This window comes from Nicotiana tabacum, chromosome 8 (genome assembly GCF_000715075.1).
Source record: "Nicotiana tabacum cultivar K326 chromosome 8, ASM71507v2, whole genome shotgun sequence".
Classification (NCBI taxonomy): domain Eukaryota; kingdom Viridiplantae; phylum Streptophyta; class Magnoliopsida; order Solanales; family Solanaceae; genus Nicotiana; species Nicotiana tabacum.
Genome location: NC_134087.1, coordinates 15,108,348 through 15,124,461, shown reverse-complemented (window position 1 = coordinate 15,124,461; position 16,114 = coordinate 15,108,348). Strand labels below are relative to the sequence as shown.

At 32.2% G+C, this 16,114-nt stretch overlaps 1 long non-coding RNA gene across 1 annotated transcript; it reads left to right on the top strand.

Moving 5' to 3' along the window:
• Positions 1 to 2,076: 2,076 nt before the first annotated feature.
• Positions 2,077 to 15,840, top strand: LOC107771330 (uncharacterized). The gene is made up of 2 exons (XR_001644808.2): positions 2,077 to 2,361; positions 15,123 to 15,840. It is a non-coding gene; the product is annotated as an uncharacterized LOC107771330 (long non-coding RNA).
• The last annotated feature ends 274 nt before the right edge of the window (positions 15,841 to 16,114 follow it).

Genomic DNA, 16,114 nt, shown 5'->3' with positions numbered 1-16,114 from the left:
ACCTGCATAGAAATGAAGTATTTTTAAATGTCTTTTTTGAGCTGAAAGTTTATCAGTTTTTTTTTTACCTTTATAAAAGAGTAATAAGATTTGAATACACATTACTCTTTCAAACTCTGCTTGCGAGACTGCATTAGATAATGTTGCAAATGGAGGGGAGTATTTATTTAACAAGAACTGAAATTTATTTAATTAATCACCTTTCCATTCACCATTAACACTATCTTTTTTTATAGTTTAGCTAAGAAAGCGTTGAAAATCTTTGATAATAGAACTCCAGCTGACGGGTAAAGTTGATATCATGTGATCTGAAGGTTACGGGTTCAAGCCGTGGAAACAGCTTCTTGTAGAAATATAGGATAAAACTGTGTATAATAAACCTTTATGATCTAACTTTTCCCCGGACTTTATACACAACTGGAGCTTAGTGCACACGTAAGAACTCAAAGCTGACTGTAGGGAGCCCTACATATAGCATGTATTGGACCGTGGAATATAGCCAATAGCAGAATCTGCAACTATTTAATTGGATAAGCTTGCTGTGTATTATTATGACTTTTGACAAGTCGAGATCCTCCTTTTTGCTTTTTTCTTTTCCTTTCGCACAAATCTCCATGATCTCTCTTCCCTAACATGTTAACACTAATTCTGAATTTCTTTTATTAATTTGGTGTTAGGTTAGTTTGGGTGCATTTCGGTTATTTAATAAGTATTTGTCATTTTGTTAATATAATCTTCAGTTTATTCGGGACATTTCGCTTATTTTATTAAGTATATGTTACTCCCTCCATCGCATCTTAATAGTCGTAATTACTAAAATTAATTGTTTCATATTATTTGTCATTTTAGAAGTTTAAAATAAAATTAATTATTTTTTTTATTTTTTATCTTTAGTAATAATTATTCTTAAAAATGGAAATAATACATAAATATTCAATGAAAAGAGATTTTATCTTAAAACATAAATATTGATAAAATAGTCTAATCTATTTCCTAATTAATGTTTCTTAACGAGTGTAAAAGAAAAATACGACAGCTAATATAAGACAGAGGGAGTAATTGTTATCGGTACAAGTAGGGGAGTCAATGGTTCGCTTCGGACAGTTATTTTATAAAATTTATGCCATACCAATTTTTCGGTTATTCTATATTATGTATAGCTAAAATTAGACTTTTAGAAACCACACCAATCATATCGGTTTCTCTTCGGAATCGGTTCGGTTCGGTTAATTTTCGGTATGTTTTTAAATGTCGTTTAAAAGTCAGCTGTAGAACCAGAATGCAATAACATATGTACTTTTATAGGACTTAACAAAACTCTTTAGACATTTTTACTATTTAAAGGGTGATGAATTAAGAAAACGTGAAATATGACCAGAATACAGATCCATCAACTATTCTATAACATCGTAAAGAAAACTAAGCAAAGACAAAGAAACTAAAAATCATACGAGTGGAAAGATATTAAGCAAGCTAGAAGTCAAGAATAAAGTCTATACAAGATTAAAATTTGAAAAGATAAATTTAAATCATACGAAAGGAAACATATTCAATATATTGTAGTTTGCTACTCATAATCGCTGCAATACCTTGTGTCTTGCTAGTAAAAATATTAGAAATAATTTAGTTTCAATAGGAGTAGTATAATGGTTTTGGAATTTAGGATTTTGAGTTTAATTACTTCTTTGCTTATAACCATTTTCATAATTCCAAGGCCCAAGGAAAATTTAATGCATAAATATATTTTTTATGTAAATTTATTCGGCATGGTTCAGTATTTTTTCAGTTTATTTTCATAAAATAAAAAACTACCCTGATTATCGGTACGGTTATAAATTTATATGCTAACTTACTATTTTATTAAAAGAAGCCTAAAAATCAATTTGATACTGTACGATTCGATCGATTTAGTCCGTTTTAAAATATCCAATTACTCAATAATTCCGCCTATCAGAATTTAAGTGGGCATACGCGAAAAAGAAATCAGTGCATTAACTTTCTTTATTTCTGTTAAAGTTTGAATTAATCTCATAAATTTTATCACTTTATTAATCACTAGTTACAGCTTGAAAGTAAGACAGCCACTACATAAATTCCTGTCCACACAAATGGACCGACTAACATTCCGCCAATTTTTTAGATTCTGACATTTCAATTGAGTTTTTCAGACTTTCACTTGGCTTTTGCTTTTTTCCGTCTTCACCGGCCTGCTCTAACCTCAAATATTATCAAGAATATGTTCAGCAGCTGTCATTGCGGAGATGAAAAAGAACAAAAAAGATGAATGGTAAATGTTGACTGAAAATAAGCAAACCAAGCTTTTTCTCCCTTCTGAAGGTTAATTTCACCACTCTTCATCTGGTAAGAAACTTTCCCTTCCTTGAAATAATTATGCAGATTCTTCCTCCATTTTTTTTTTCTTTATCTGTATGCGTGTGTTGTGTGTTTAGTTGTTTCCTTGAAATGGGTACAGCTTTTTTTCTCGAGTTCTAATTTTAATATATCAAAGACTCGATGCTAAAGTTTTGACAAGATTATATATTCTTACTGTCACATCACAGCCGTTAACAGGATATTAGTACAAACTTCTCTGGCTACACTTACACAGTAGAAGTGAATCTAGATCAAAATTGTGATAATCTTGAATCTAGTTATTACGGCTACACTTAACATATGCATGCATCCAGTTTAGGAAGATGTAATAAGATACTAAAGTAAGATATAAATCTTGAAGCAAAATATATTCATTGACGGCCATCAAACAAAACGTGGTTAAGAGAGACAGATGCACGATCCTTCTTTCACCAGAAATTTTCAAAGCTTTAAAACTTGTAATATTAAATGTGTCATAACATATGTAGCTGTAAGAATTTTGAAGCTTACCTACAAGGGTTGTGGTGGAGTGGTAAGTACTCCTTCCTCCTTAACCAGAGGTCTCGAGTTCGAACCTTTGGGTATGTAGTCACCTTTTTTAGGGAGCGCTTTACCCCCAATGTGGGACTTCCAATCCGGATTAGTCGAGGCCCAATGTGGGTACCAAATACCGATGGAGAAATAAAAAATAAAAAAATTTGAAACTTGTGATTTTTTAAATATGTCATATATACTAATATCTATTTGATTATAAAAGCTTCTTACTAAGGGAATATTTTCATAACATTCCCGGTAAAGTTTGGGCTATATCAAAGATAAAATGAAAAGTTAAAGTTAAATTGTATCCAATTTTAAAAAGGAATTTTTTTCTAATTAAACGAACCAAAAAAGAAATAGGTTTATATAAATTGAATCATGGAGTATCTGATATTCATCCTCAAATGAGATCATTAATAAGATAAGTAGGGAGATGTACGTTATTTAGAGACAATTACAAATGAAGGTTAGTGATAATGTTATTCGATGAGATGTCATAATCCATGGTTACAGCTTTCGGCTACTGATTGGCTAACCACATGACATGGACATGAAATTCTCCCTCTTGTACTAGTTTGATTTGCTGTGTCGGCGCATATTGTACTCATGTCTTTTCAAATATGGAGAAATTTTAAAAATTTTACCAAAACCAGACAACAATATTCCCAAATCTAATACTACTATCAAAACAAGGAAATATTACTCCAACAACAACAACATCTCAAAATAATTCCACAAGTGGGATATCGAGAGGGTAGTGGGCACACAGACTTTATTCCTATATTGTACAGGGTAAAGAGACTATTTTTAATAGACCATCGTCTTAAAAAAGATATAAAAAGAAACAGCAACACAAGTTGAAAGGAAATATTACTCCATAAAATAAAAAATAAAATAAAATAAAAAGTTAAAGAACCTAGCTCGTGGTATTAGAATGTGATGAATAAATCCTAATCAATTGGCAGCACAAAACCATCCGATTGTCCATATAGCATAAAGGATCTGAATTTAGAATGGAAATCACTAGATATGTGAATGGGGTACTTATGCAGGGTTAACAGGATTACGACTCTTTTGCCCTTTTATTATAGATAAATAAAATAAAGTGACACAATTCAATTTGACAAAACTTTGTTCTCCAATATATATGGAGAGCAAGCCAATCATAAGCTATGTGTTGGGAGGTAATAATAACTTTAGGAATATGTCAAATTTAGTCTTCTAATTAATCTTGGAAAGACCATTTTGTCTAGTTGCTCCCAAATGTTTGGCCAATAGCCGATAAGAATTCTTTTTCTAATACACACATGCATTTTTTCCACATCTTATTAATAAAGAATTAATATCCACTCAATGATGATGTGGGCTGAATTCAATAGGATTTAAGTTATATAATACTAGTAATAGTGTAATGAAATTTTTTCCTATGCCACTGTGCAAAAACAAATCTTTACCCAATAGGGTGTATAGCAAACATTAGTTTTTTTGTTACAATTTTAACCTTCTCCTTCATTCTCCATGGGAGAATTTCCCCCCTAGTTTTTTAATCATTCAATTGGAATATCTTGAGTTTTCATGCTTTCTTAAACATATATATTATCTTTGTCTAATTAATAATTGACATAGAGTGTGAGAGTACATCGGCTTGTGACGTGCAATCCAAATGTACACAAGAGACTCATCACCAATAGTATATATAGATATTGAAAAGTAAATGCTTCAAATTCATTTAGCTTTGACCATATATATGTATGTAATAGGACTCTCAGCTTAATTCTGCATTTACCTTATTTATCTCATAGCTATCTTTGCACACATCTATAAAGTGGGATAGTCTAATATTATCTATTGGGACTCCTGCTCCAACAGAAAATGGGACACGTGAACCATAGTCTCAACCTTAAATTGGGTATTTTATACACGTATTTTCTAGAATTAGTCTAATATTATCTGTTGGGATCTCTGCTCCAAAAAGATTGAATGGTGCACTTGGTTGAATATTGAGTTGAATTTAATGAACCCTAAAAACATTGAACACTGGATTTCAGCAAGAGCTGAACTGTTTTAAGACAATATGTAATGAGGGTTCTTCATTTGTCAAAATTGGATTATCAATTGAAATGCTCCATCCAAGTATTCTTTCAGAAATAATATTCACTTCATCAGGAGTCCCTTACTATATATAGCTCCAATAATGTACAGCTCCCCTATGTATATTATGGGGGTTTGTTGGAAAGATGAACAAAGGTACATAATATCACAACTTTAGTGTTGATTAGAATGATGAGAAATAAAACAACTAACCTATCTTTTATCCCAATAAAATGAAAAAAGAGACTTGGAGAGGAGTAGTGTGTACACAGACCTTACCCCTATCTTGTACGGGTAAAGAGGCTGTTTCCAATAGACCATCAGCTCAAGAAAATGAAAAGCAACAATAGAAACTAAACTAAAACACAGGTTTAAGGATGGAATTTGTATGTAAACTTTGCCCAAGAGTATAACTAGTTTAGCTGCACGGGACACCTTCATGCGTGGTAAAGAACTCGAACCAGCTTCTATTTTGCCCAAGAATCAAACATTTAGTATTATATATGCTTTCTGTCAAACCAACTTGTATTTCAGCTCCAATTATACGAGTAGTAAAAGAACTCCAACCAGCTTCTATTAGCTCCCAATTATATGAGTAGTAAAGAACTCAAACCAGTTTCTGTGTTAGCTCCACTTATATGAGTGGTAAAGAAGTTCAAATAGTTAGCTTTTTCCCATCTATTTTGCTAAATAAACCACTCTATAAGTCACAGTTTTCTTTGACATTACTATCTGAATAGACAGAAAGGGAAAATTTGTCATTGTTTTTAACTTCTGGATGGAAATATGTTGATGTCTTATGCTCTTTAATTTCTTACTTCAGTTTAATTTTCTTTAGGAGTACTTTTTTATTTCAACAACACACAAGTAACTTGCTGTAAAATATGAAGAAAATAGTTTACATGTGATGATAATTAAGCATAAAATTATCATGTGTACGTACCTAGCTTCTTTTACTTCTACTCTATTTACTAATTGTCCAGATATTAAGCCTTATTGTTTTCCATTTAATTTTGTTACTTTCATGCTTTTCTAAAGACTATATATTTAACAAATCCTCTGATTGATCGGCTTTTCATTTGTCTCACCAGATTTTTGTTTGGTTAAACCTTTAATGTTTGGATGCCTATAACAAACATGTGAATACATTAAATCCTTAAACATCACATGATGTTTTAGCCTTACAAAGTCCATTATCATATGCCATAGGACCAGTAGTGCCTATTACTTTAGGAAACATATCTATCAAAGACATAAAAAAGTAGTACTTTAATAGAGTCGATAGGTAGTGGATAATTAGTCTCTCTAATTAAACTCTAAATGCAGATAAGTAAAAAGCTTAATTTAATAGACAATAGTTTGTTAAGTCTATTTGATGAACTTCCTGGCTTATCTCTCTCTCTCACACACACATATATATAACATTAGATTTTGATTATAACTTGAACTATTACAAAAGTGAGAAAGAGTAGAGGGTTTACATGTAAATGTAGCTTAATTAACATCTTATTCCTCAGAAGTGTCCTTTGATAGCTTGGCAAAGGAGGATTTTTGGATCTAGAAATAGCTGCAAAAGCATAGGTGAACTCACAAGATAGAGCAAGTATAGAATTCAAGAATTAATCAAACAGTTAGAAAGTCAATAATCTGGTGAAATATAGAGAGAAAAATATATAAACAATTGAATTATGGTAAATCATGAGCAATAACTTTCACTTTCAGATCTTACTTCTAACAAAAGGACTCTTCAATTATGTAAATCATGCAAATAGATTTCAAAATCTTTCATTTTTATAGAATTTTTGCTTTCATCTTAGAGAAATTCCAGAAAATGAGAACCTATATACTAGCAGATCAAAGAAATATGTCATGGGATGAGAAACATATAGAATTTGACTATGTACATAAAATACATATACAAAATATGAAATAAATTTCAAGAAAATAATAGAATGAAAAGATGAAAATTAAATGAAGTTAAGAGAAGAGAGGGATAGTTGGCCGAAGGTGATGACAGAAGCATAGAGAGCACAAATGAATTGAGATGCTTTTGCCCCTACATTTACTTAGCATATCATCATTAGTGCTCTCTATCTTCTGTCAACAATTGTCACCCTTTTTTGCCCACTTCCTCTATACTCCTTACCCTAAATTTACGTTTTCCAGTACCCATTTAATTTCTCAGACAGGACCAAGAAAAATAAAAAAATTAGGGTTTGGGGGGAGGGGGGTTTGGTTGGGGGGGGGGGTTGTTGTTGAAGGAAGACAATGGTGCTAGGGCTATGTGAGAAATAGATATTTGAAGGAGTTAACCTATTGAAGAGTAGGAGTGCAGAAGGCTCCATTTATAGGAAAATAGGAAGTGAGAGAAGATTGAGGGAAAGGTATTCTTGGTAAAAAGGGTTAACCCAGTACACCTGTCCCTACTATATGTGTACTCTCTACTTTAATTTGTTATAACAGTTTTTCACGAGTTGAGTTTAGGTAAAAGGACAGCCAAAGATACACTCTTAACTTTGCAGGGATAAATAATAATTAATTTTAAAATTAAATTTGAGATAAATTTATTTTATGTTTGGTTGAGATAAAATTCAACTAGTGCTATTTAGATTAGTTTATGCGTTCACTGATAATTTCCTATTAAGATTTAGGCAGATTGATAATTGTTTTTCATTAATCGTTAGGACATATCCTTAAAAGCAAAAAATGGGAAAAATATCTCTTCACTAAATAGAGAAAAGAGGGTTCCCCTGCTTTTCAATCATTAGGTAAAATCAACTAATTGTCTTCTACTCTATGGGTACTCTTTACTTTCATGTTACGAGAAATATTTGATATTTGGATATGTACTAAAAATGTAAATATTTTAGACCCTTTTAAGAAGATAACTTCCTTTTTTCTTAAAGATTATCATTTAATGTTTTATAAATAAATACCCGCAATTATTTTTTCATGATCTGACGGTGTAAAATGTTTTTTGTATGTATATGGACAGAGACGGATCTAGAATTTCCAGAGGATAGGTTCACCATTACTTTTTTAAAAAAAATTAAACAAAAAAGTTGGTTGGGAATTTGATCCCCTAAAGGCTATTGGAAATAAGAGACCAAAACTAGTGAACTACTTCATCTTTTTTACCATGGATTCCATCAAATATATATACCTATTTTTGTCAAATTATATACATCATATCTATAGTTTAACCCGAGAACCACGGGTTCACGTGAACCATATTTTATACTGTAAATCCGCCTCTGTATATGGATATAGAACTTATAATCGTAAAATCAATAGTATATACTATATAGAACTTGTATTAAATTTTCTTTAACCATTCAAGAGTGGAGTTAGAAAAGATGTACGGCGCAGTAATATATTTACTACAGTAAATGGGGAGTTAACTTTTAGACTGACATGAATGGAGGATATGATTTTTTCCAATCATTCAAGATCTTGGTGGTTATCAGTATCTTCTGCGCGTGATTTTAATTGGTAAGTACTGTCTGGCCTGGATCCTACAAGTTGAACCATTCATCTGCATATCATTCATTTTACCGCCCACAGTTCTCCTTCTAAAAGATCCTACTGCAGCTTTATTTGATTTGTACTCTTGACCATGAGCTCGTGGGCAAAATTCTCCATATCTTTCAAGATTTTTATCACACTTCTCTTTATTTATGGTTTTTCCTTTTTTTAGCCACCCATTCTTTTCTCAGGCTGCGTTTAGTTTTTCATGCATTAGAAAATGAGTACAAATTCTGATTGCACATAAAACTTTTATGGCTAGTTTGGTACGAGAGATAAAGGATAATTAATTGCGGAATTAAATTTATAACGAATTTATCTCATGCTTGATTGAGATAAAATCATAGTATAACTAATCTTGAAATAATTAATCATTTCCTAACCAAACGACCCCTTACAGTGATATAGAAGGCCTATGCCACTTAAAGAGCGAATTTATACTTGAAAAAGTAAAAAGATTTACACCATTAGGTAAAGTTCACAGCATTAATAAGTGATTCTTCATAATAAACTTGATGCACATGCTTTATGAGTTTTAAACTTTAGGATAATGGTTTCAGGTGTTAGTCCTTCCACCAAACTAGGTATACTTTGTGTAAAAATTCATCTAATATTATCTGGTGGCTCCTATACTTCAAAATGATTAGATGGTACACCTGATTGAATGTCGAATTATTTATGCAAAAGAATATGGATCGATTCCTCGGTTTTGAAGTTAGAAATATAGAGTTTGGACTAATGCTACTGGGATTGATTGGTCGAACCCATAACTAATCTTCAAGCTCCATTCTTGACATGATATATAATCTAAAAATAAGAATAATAACCTTCGATATGTCATTAAATTGCAAATGATAGTATACAGATTTTTTATATTTGTGTATATATATAACTTAAATCCTTTAAAAATTAGGAGTGCTAAACATTATGAAGGTCATGAGACTCTAGCGAGCTATATCTGCCAGCATACAGGTATTGTGATCAAATCTGGTAAACCAAGTGGTCCATAGTAAGTTCAATACTGCTGCCTTCCCCTCTTAGTCCAAAACATCTATGACTCAAAATTGAGAGAAATAATGGAGCCTCAATTCTCTTTATAAAGATGGAGATAAGGTGCAGTTGGTAGGTAGTAGCAGGGGTGGTAAACTGGCGGGTCAGGTAGGATATGGGCGAGTTTAAAATGGGTAATATAAAAACGAATAAAATATCTGACGCGTCCTTATTTGATGCGGATAGAAAATGGGCTAACCGGTGGATAATATGGGTATCTATATTATCCCTAGCTTCTTGTAGATCACTTTTTTTTTGGAAGCCATTCACGTCACCCAGGCTTGTTGACCTGTGGTGATGGGGTTTTGGCATTATCCCTTACCTCCTATATTAATATGAGATTAGTACATTGGAGGGGAACATACGAGATCACTTTTGAGAGAATTTTTAGTCTTCCAAATTAGAGGAACCCCCTATTTAAGTTTTTACAAATGTAAAAATTAAACACATTAATTATCCACAAAGCGAAAATTTATTTAAAAAGCCACACACATTGGTTATCCGTTAAGTATCTATTTTTTTAAGTGGTTAATACGGATCTTATTAATATTGAACCATTTTAAAAAATTTATTATCCAATCTGTTTTTTAGAGAATAGCATAAATGGATAATTATTATTTTTATCCGTTTTGCCATCACTAGATAGTAGTATCATGTGTTAAGATCTTGAAAGCAAGCAACTTGGCAAGTGGGAGCTATATACAGGGGCAAATGCAGTATTTAAGCTCCATGGGTTCAATCCTAAAAAGATTTTGTCATGAACCCATTGTATTTTTAAAATTATGGTTCAAACCTACTATTTATCACAATTTTAATGATTTTTTTACACATAAATTTATGCTTCCGGAAGTACTGGACTCAGTTGAACCCAGCGTTACAACTCTACATTCGCCTCTGACTATATAGCCTGCAACAAAGCATGTGCTTTCTATGGTATTGACCTACATGATGTTATGACTTCAATAACAATTCTGACATGCATTTCTATCTTTTGGCGATACATAAATATTATATGTCATATGCTTTTTTCTCTATCAAGTAGTAGCAGTTAACTTTGGAAATACTGGGGTTGCAAGCAAATGTCAATTTCACAATTACCCCATTTAGGTGTCTACATATATTTTCACAGAAAAGAGGCAGGAAATTTTCTATCCACGTTACAATTTAGGCTTCTTTTTGTTAGGGTATCTGCTAGTTGATTTTCTGCAATTTGAATCTAATGACAGTTACTTGTGAAAACCTTGGATTTTCTAAGTTAAGGGTGATAGGGAGGTCACTTGGCACGTTTGCCACAATTTAACATAACGAGCTCCTAGTAATACGAATAATTAGTTCAACTTTTTAGAGTTTAACATATATGTACTTGCAATGGAATGTTTATATCACCGGGTCACTTAAAAATAATTATATGTAACTGTCCAAAATAATTAAGTTAATTAAGTGGAATTAGTAACCTGAGACATTGTTAGTATATACTATAAGATAATTAAAAAAATATTGCAGTCAACGTTCCACATTTTGATATGACATTTGATGTCCCAAATAGAGGAAGCACTAGAAAATATGAGCTTGGTGTTTGGTATAAGTCAATTTAAAGAGAATTAAGGGTCTCCCGCCTTGTTCAAAGATTGATGTTTAGGGGTTTCGACTAATAGCCTGTTTGGCCAAGCTGGAAAAATCATCTTATTTTGAGAAGTGTTTTTTTCAAAAGTGCTTTTGAAAAAGGTATTTTTATAGAGAAGCAGTTTGTGTTTGGCTAATCAGTCTGAATAGTACTATGAGAAATAATTTGTGTTTGGCCAAGCTTTTTAGAAAGTGCTTTTAAGTGTCAAATTACGAATAAGGACATGAATAGATTTACTTAATAATTAATATTATAAGTAAATAAATAATCTCATCCCTAGAAAATATTTTCCGAAAAAAAATATTAAAGTTAAATATATTAAAATTCCTTCAACAAATATAAAGCATTCATCCCTAAAGTCATTATATATTAAAAAGTTTTCCTAAAAATAAGAAGAAATATTTATAAATTAATATCCTAAGTATTATGTTTAAGGGTTATTTTGGTATATACTATATTTTGTTAAGGGTATTTTAGGTAAGAAGAAAAGCCAAAACTGCTTCTGCTTTTGGAAAGAAACTACTTTTTTTTGCTTCTCTGAAACTGCTTCTACTTCTTCCCAAAAACACTTTTTTCTCCAAATAAACTTGGTCAAACACCTCAAGTTAGGGAAAAAAAATGTTTTTGGGAAAAAAAGCACTTTTAGCCTCTTGAGAAGCTTGGCCAAACAGGCTATTAGTTTCCTGCGATGTCATATTATTTTCTTTTAGTTTAATAAATTTAATTTAGCCACCTTAGATGGTTTTTATTAATTAAACAAATGATTAAATGTCCCATGAGGCTCCATTGAAAATCAACAAGTACCAATATATGGAATTTAGATAACCTAACGTCATTGCTCCACAGGAATTCGAACCAGAAACAAATACAACAACAAGAACGATTCCAATGTAATTTCATAAGCGTAGTTTGAGAAAGATAATGTGTATACAAACTCTTGTGGGGTCTAGAAGGGTAGTGTGTATGCAAACTTAATCGTACTCTTTACCTTGTGAAGTTAGAGAGGTTGTTTCTTCATGATATAGTTTCGGCTAATTTTTTGTCTTCGTATGTCATATAGGTTACGTGTTTGAGCCGTGAAAGCAGCTACTAATACTTGCATTAGGTTAGGTTGTCTGCATCACTATGGGTGTACGCAGGAATTTTTGTAAGCGGTGTCGAAATTTATAGAAGAATTGAGATATAACTTTGAGTATCATACTTTTAGAGAAGAAATAGCCTTAGTTCATTGGTTTTGTTGAGTCTTAAGTTGGAAAAGATCCTAAGTTCAATTTCACTTCATCACAATTTTTAATCATAACGGCTCTCTCAAATATTTGCAAAAGAAAAATGCGCAAGTTGAGGTTTGAACCTCTGACCTTCTAGAGCAAAACCAACACACCAAGACACAATTTATGTCAAGTGGTATTATTATTTTTTACTTATCCGTTTCCGTACAGTAATAATACACATATTTAGTACAATTTTCCGACGAAGCAGTACCACGTGACACCGCTTCGATAAGCGTGCATCACACCCCTTGGGTACACCCTTCTCTAAACCCTGCGTAAATACGGAGACTGACTTGTGAAATGACAAAATTAGCCTTACAATAAAGTCAAAACAAACTGCAACTTGCCAAGAAACATGGAGAAGCTGAGCCGGAATTATGCCAAAGCAATCCTCAACACACAAGTCTTATCCATCCAAATAAAGCCGTTTTTCTGCTTTCACAAAAAGCAGTGATCAGTAGGGGAAGGAACAGATATGTAAGTGGGACGGTGGACCGTTGATGAATGATATACTCATCCTTTTAAATTCCACAGAACGTGTCAAAACCCCACAGCTTAATTCGCTTATCTTTATCCCATACATAGACGAATTAAGCTAGACGATTATTTGCAGGTTCGGACAAACTTAGTAGTTTTTGTATTTGTTATTAAAAAATTCATTATTTTGTTGTTGTTATTATTTATTGTTGATCTGTCTCTTTTTAACTTTTCTTTGAGTCGAGGGTGCGTCTATTGATAACAACTTTCTACCTTTACAAAGGTCAGGATTAGGTCAGCGTACATGCTACCATGCCCAAAACCCTACTTCCTGAGATTACACTGGGTATATGTTGTTAATATTTAAACAAGAGGGGTTGCTTTGATGGTAACCAACCTCCACTTCCAACCAAGAGGTTGTGAGTTCGAGTCTCCCCAAGAGCAAGGTGGGAAGTTCTTGGAGAGAAGGATGCCGATGATTTATTTGGAAACAACCTCCCTACCCCAGGGTAGAGGTAAGGTCTGCGTACACACTACCCTCCCCAAACCCCACTAAGTGGGATTATACTGGGTTGTTGTTATTATGAATTCTGTGACAAATTTTAACTCTATAAACTTCAAATCCTTGTCTCGCCTATAATTTTCTATATTGGGGTTCATTGATGCTAATGAATTGATACTGATGCTTATTTCCAATTTAGTCAAGTTTGACCTTTGATGGGACTATAGCTCTGTAGTAAGTGGTACATAGAACAATTTACAAGAAGAGGGTGGATGTCAAAAATGGAATATGACGAAATATGGTAGTAATCAATGTATGTATATATATATATGGATTAATTTTTCTTGATTCTGAACATACATGATAGAGTAGTACTGATTGTTCATATCAGGATAAAAGTTGTTCGAGTTGTCGATTGGTTTGTGGACTGATATGGGATAATGCAATTGTATGCTTTCTTTGTCCGAGTCAAAAGATTCAGTATATATACTAGCTAATGTTTTTGGAATGGCATCTGGTTCAGAAAAAATAAGAGGATGGGAATTAAAAAGGCCACTATTTTACTGTTAGAAGTGTGCTTTTATAACATGTCTTCTTTATTTAAAAAAAATAAATATAAAAAATCACTCTCAGAGTAGGGTTAGACGTACGGACCACTACTGTTCATTAAAAACAGAAATAGTAATATTATATGTTGGAGGGGACATGATCTTCTGCATTGCAAAAGACTCACGCTAGTAATTAGTAATTACTACATAAGTCTTTATTTCGAATATTTTACTGGATATCTGTCATTTTCATCGGTGAAAATAATGTGTAATTATGTTCATCATATATAATTTAAGTAGATAAAAAGAAATACGTAGTAATTTTTTATCTCTATATCGTATTTTAAACCTAATCTTCAAGGTTAACACCTATGTCTTATTAAATTTAGGGTGTGTTTGTTATGAAGGAAAATGTTTTCTCTTGTTTGGTTGGTAAGTGAAACTTTTTCGGGAAATATTTTCTAGTGTTTGGTTAGGAAGTAGAAAATATTTTTTAGGAAAATAATTTATTATGTTACATTCCTCACCCTTCTTCTCCCAAGTTCCCATGTTTTTTGTCATTTCCCCCCACCTCCGAAATACCCAACGTTAATTATCAGGAATGTATTTTCTTTAAGAATTTAATTATTTTTAAAAAAATTCAAATACACCCGAAAGAACTAATGTGTTGCTTTACTTTTTTCTACAAAAATAATGTTGAAATTTGTGCTCCATAACTAAAATGAAAAAAACCTTTTTTTGGTTGAAAAAGAAAATACTCTTTCTACAACATGAAAATAAAGTACTCATTTTATTGAAATGAAAGGAAATACTTTTTCAACATCATAAAAAGAAAGTACTTTTTTTGTTAAAATATAAAAAAAATACTTTATTTATTTTATGACAAGAAAAAATTCTCATTTGTTAAAATGAAAAAAAATACTCTATCTATAACATTAAAAAAAGTACTATAATAATATTTTTATTTATTTAAGAAAAGGTTGTACCTACTCATGGAGTAACAAAAGAGAGGCAAATGAGAGAATCTACAGATTGATTGATTGGGCATTTAGGATTGATCTATGGTTTATGAAGTATGGAATGTTAGATCTAGTTTTAATGATGCAAATAATATATTTGTGCAGGAAATCAATTACAAAAGAACAAGGAATCAAGGAGCTACTACAAGATTGCTAAAGTCAATCTTGATGCTTAAGGAAAGAAATCAATTAGCAAAGATTACGATTCAATCAGCAAATCTGGATGCTTAAGGAAAGAAATCAATCAGCAAAGGTTACGGAGAGCTGTGATGGAAAGAATCAAGCAAGCTTAACTTAAGACATTAATCAAGACCAGCACATTCAAATCCGGAAGATCGAAGATTCTGTGAAGAGTAGCTGAGCAGCTATTTTTGGAAGGACCAACAATCAAGGAGTAAACCTTCATCATAAACAACTGTAGAAGGAAAGCTGTCAAGGAAGAGCAACTGGCAAGCAATCTTATTTCTTGGAAAGAATCAATCTCTTTCCAATGATCAAATCTCTTGGGTTGTCAAGCCTCCGTCAACAAACGATCTTCACCAAAGTATTTATACTCAGCTTCAAGCCTTAGACAAACATACTTTGATCGAACCAAAAAAATTCTCTCTTTGTTCTACTGCAAACAAACACTGTAGTTCTCTAAGATCTGTTGTGTAACAAGTCAGGGAAAAAAAGAGTACAATACTGGTGAGGCATTGTATCAAAAGAGACGAGTATTATAGGAACAGAGCTACCAAGTCATTTTCATAGTGCTCGGAGAAACACATTTACTAAAGAGAACTCCCTTGCAACCCAAGGGGACTAGACTAGGATTCACATTGAATCTGAACCAGTATAAAATTCTGGTGTCTTTAATTCCTGCACTTACTTTCTATATTTTACATTCTGCTATTATAACTGTTAGGTCATTGCATCTAGTTGACTAATTGACAAACTAGTCAACTAATAAGAGATTAAGTTTAAAAATATACAATTCACCACCCCCCCTCTTGTCATTTCAATTGGTATCAGAGCAAGACTTACATTTTACTTTTGCTTAACAGTTTGTGAGAAAAGATCATGGCAAATCAAGTTATCATAGGAGCTCTCTTCCAGGA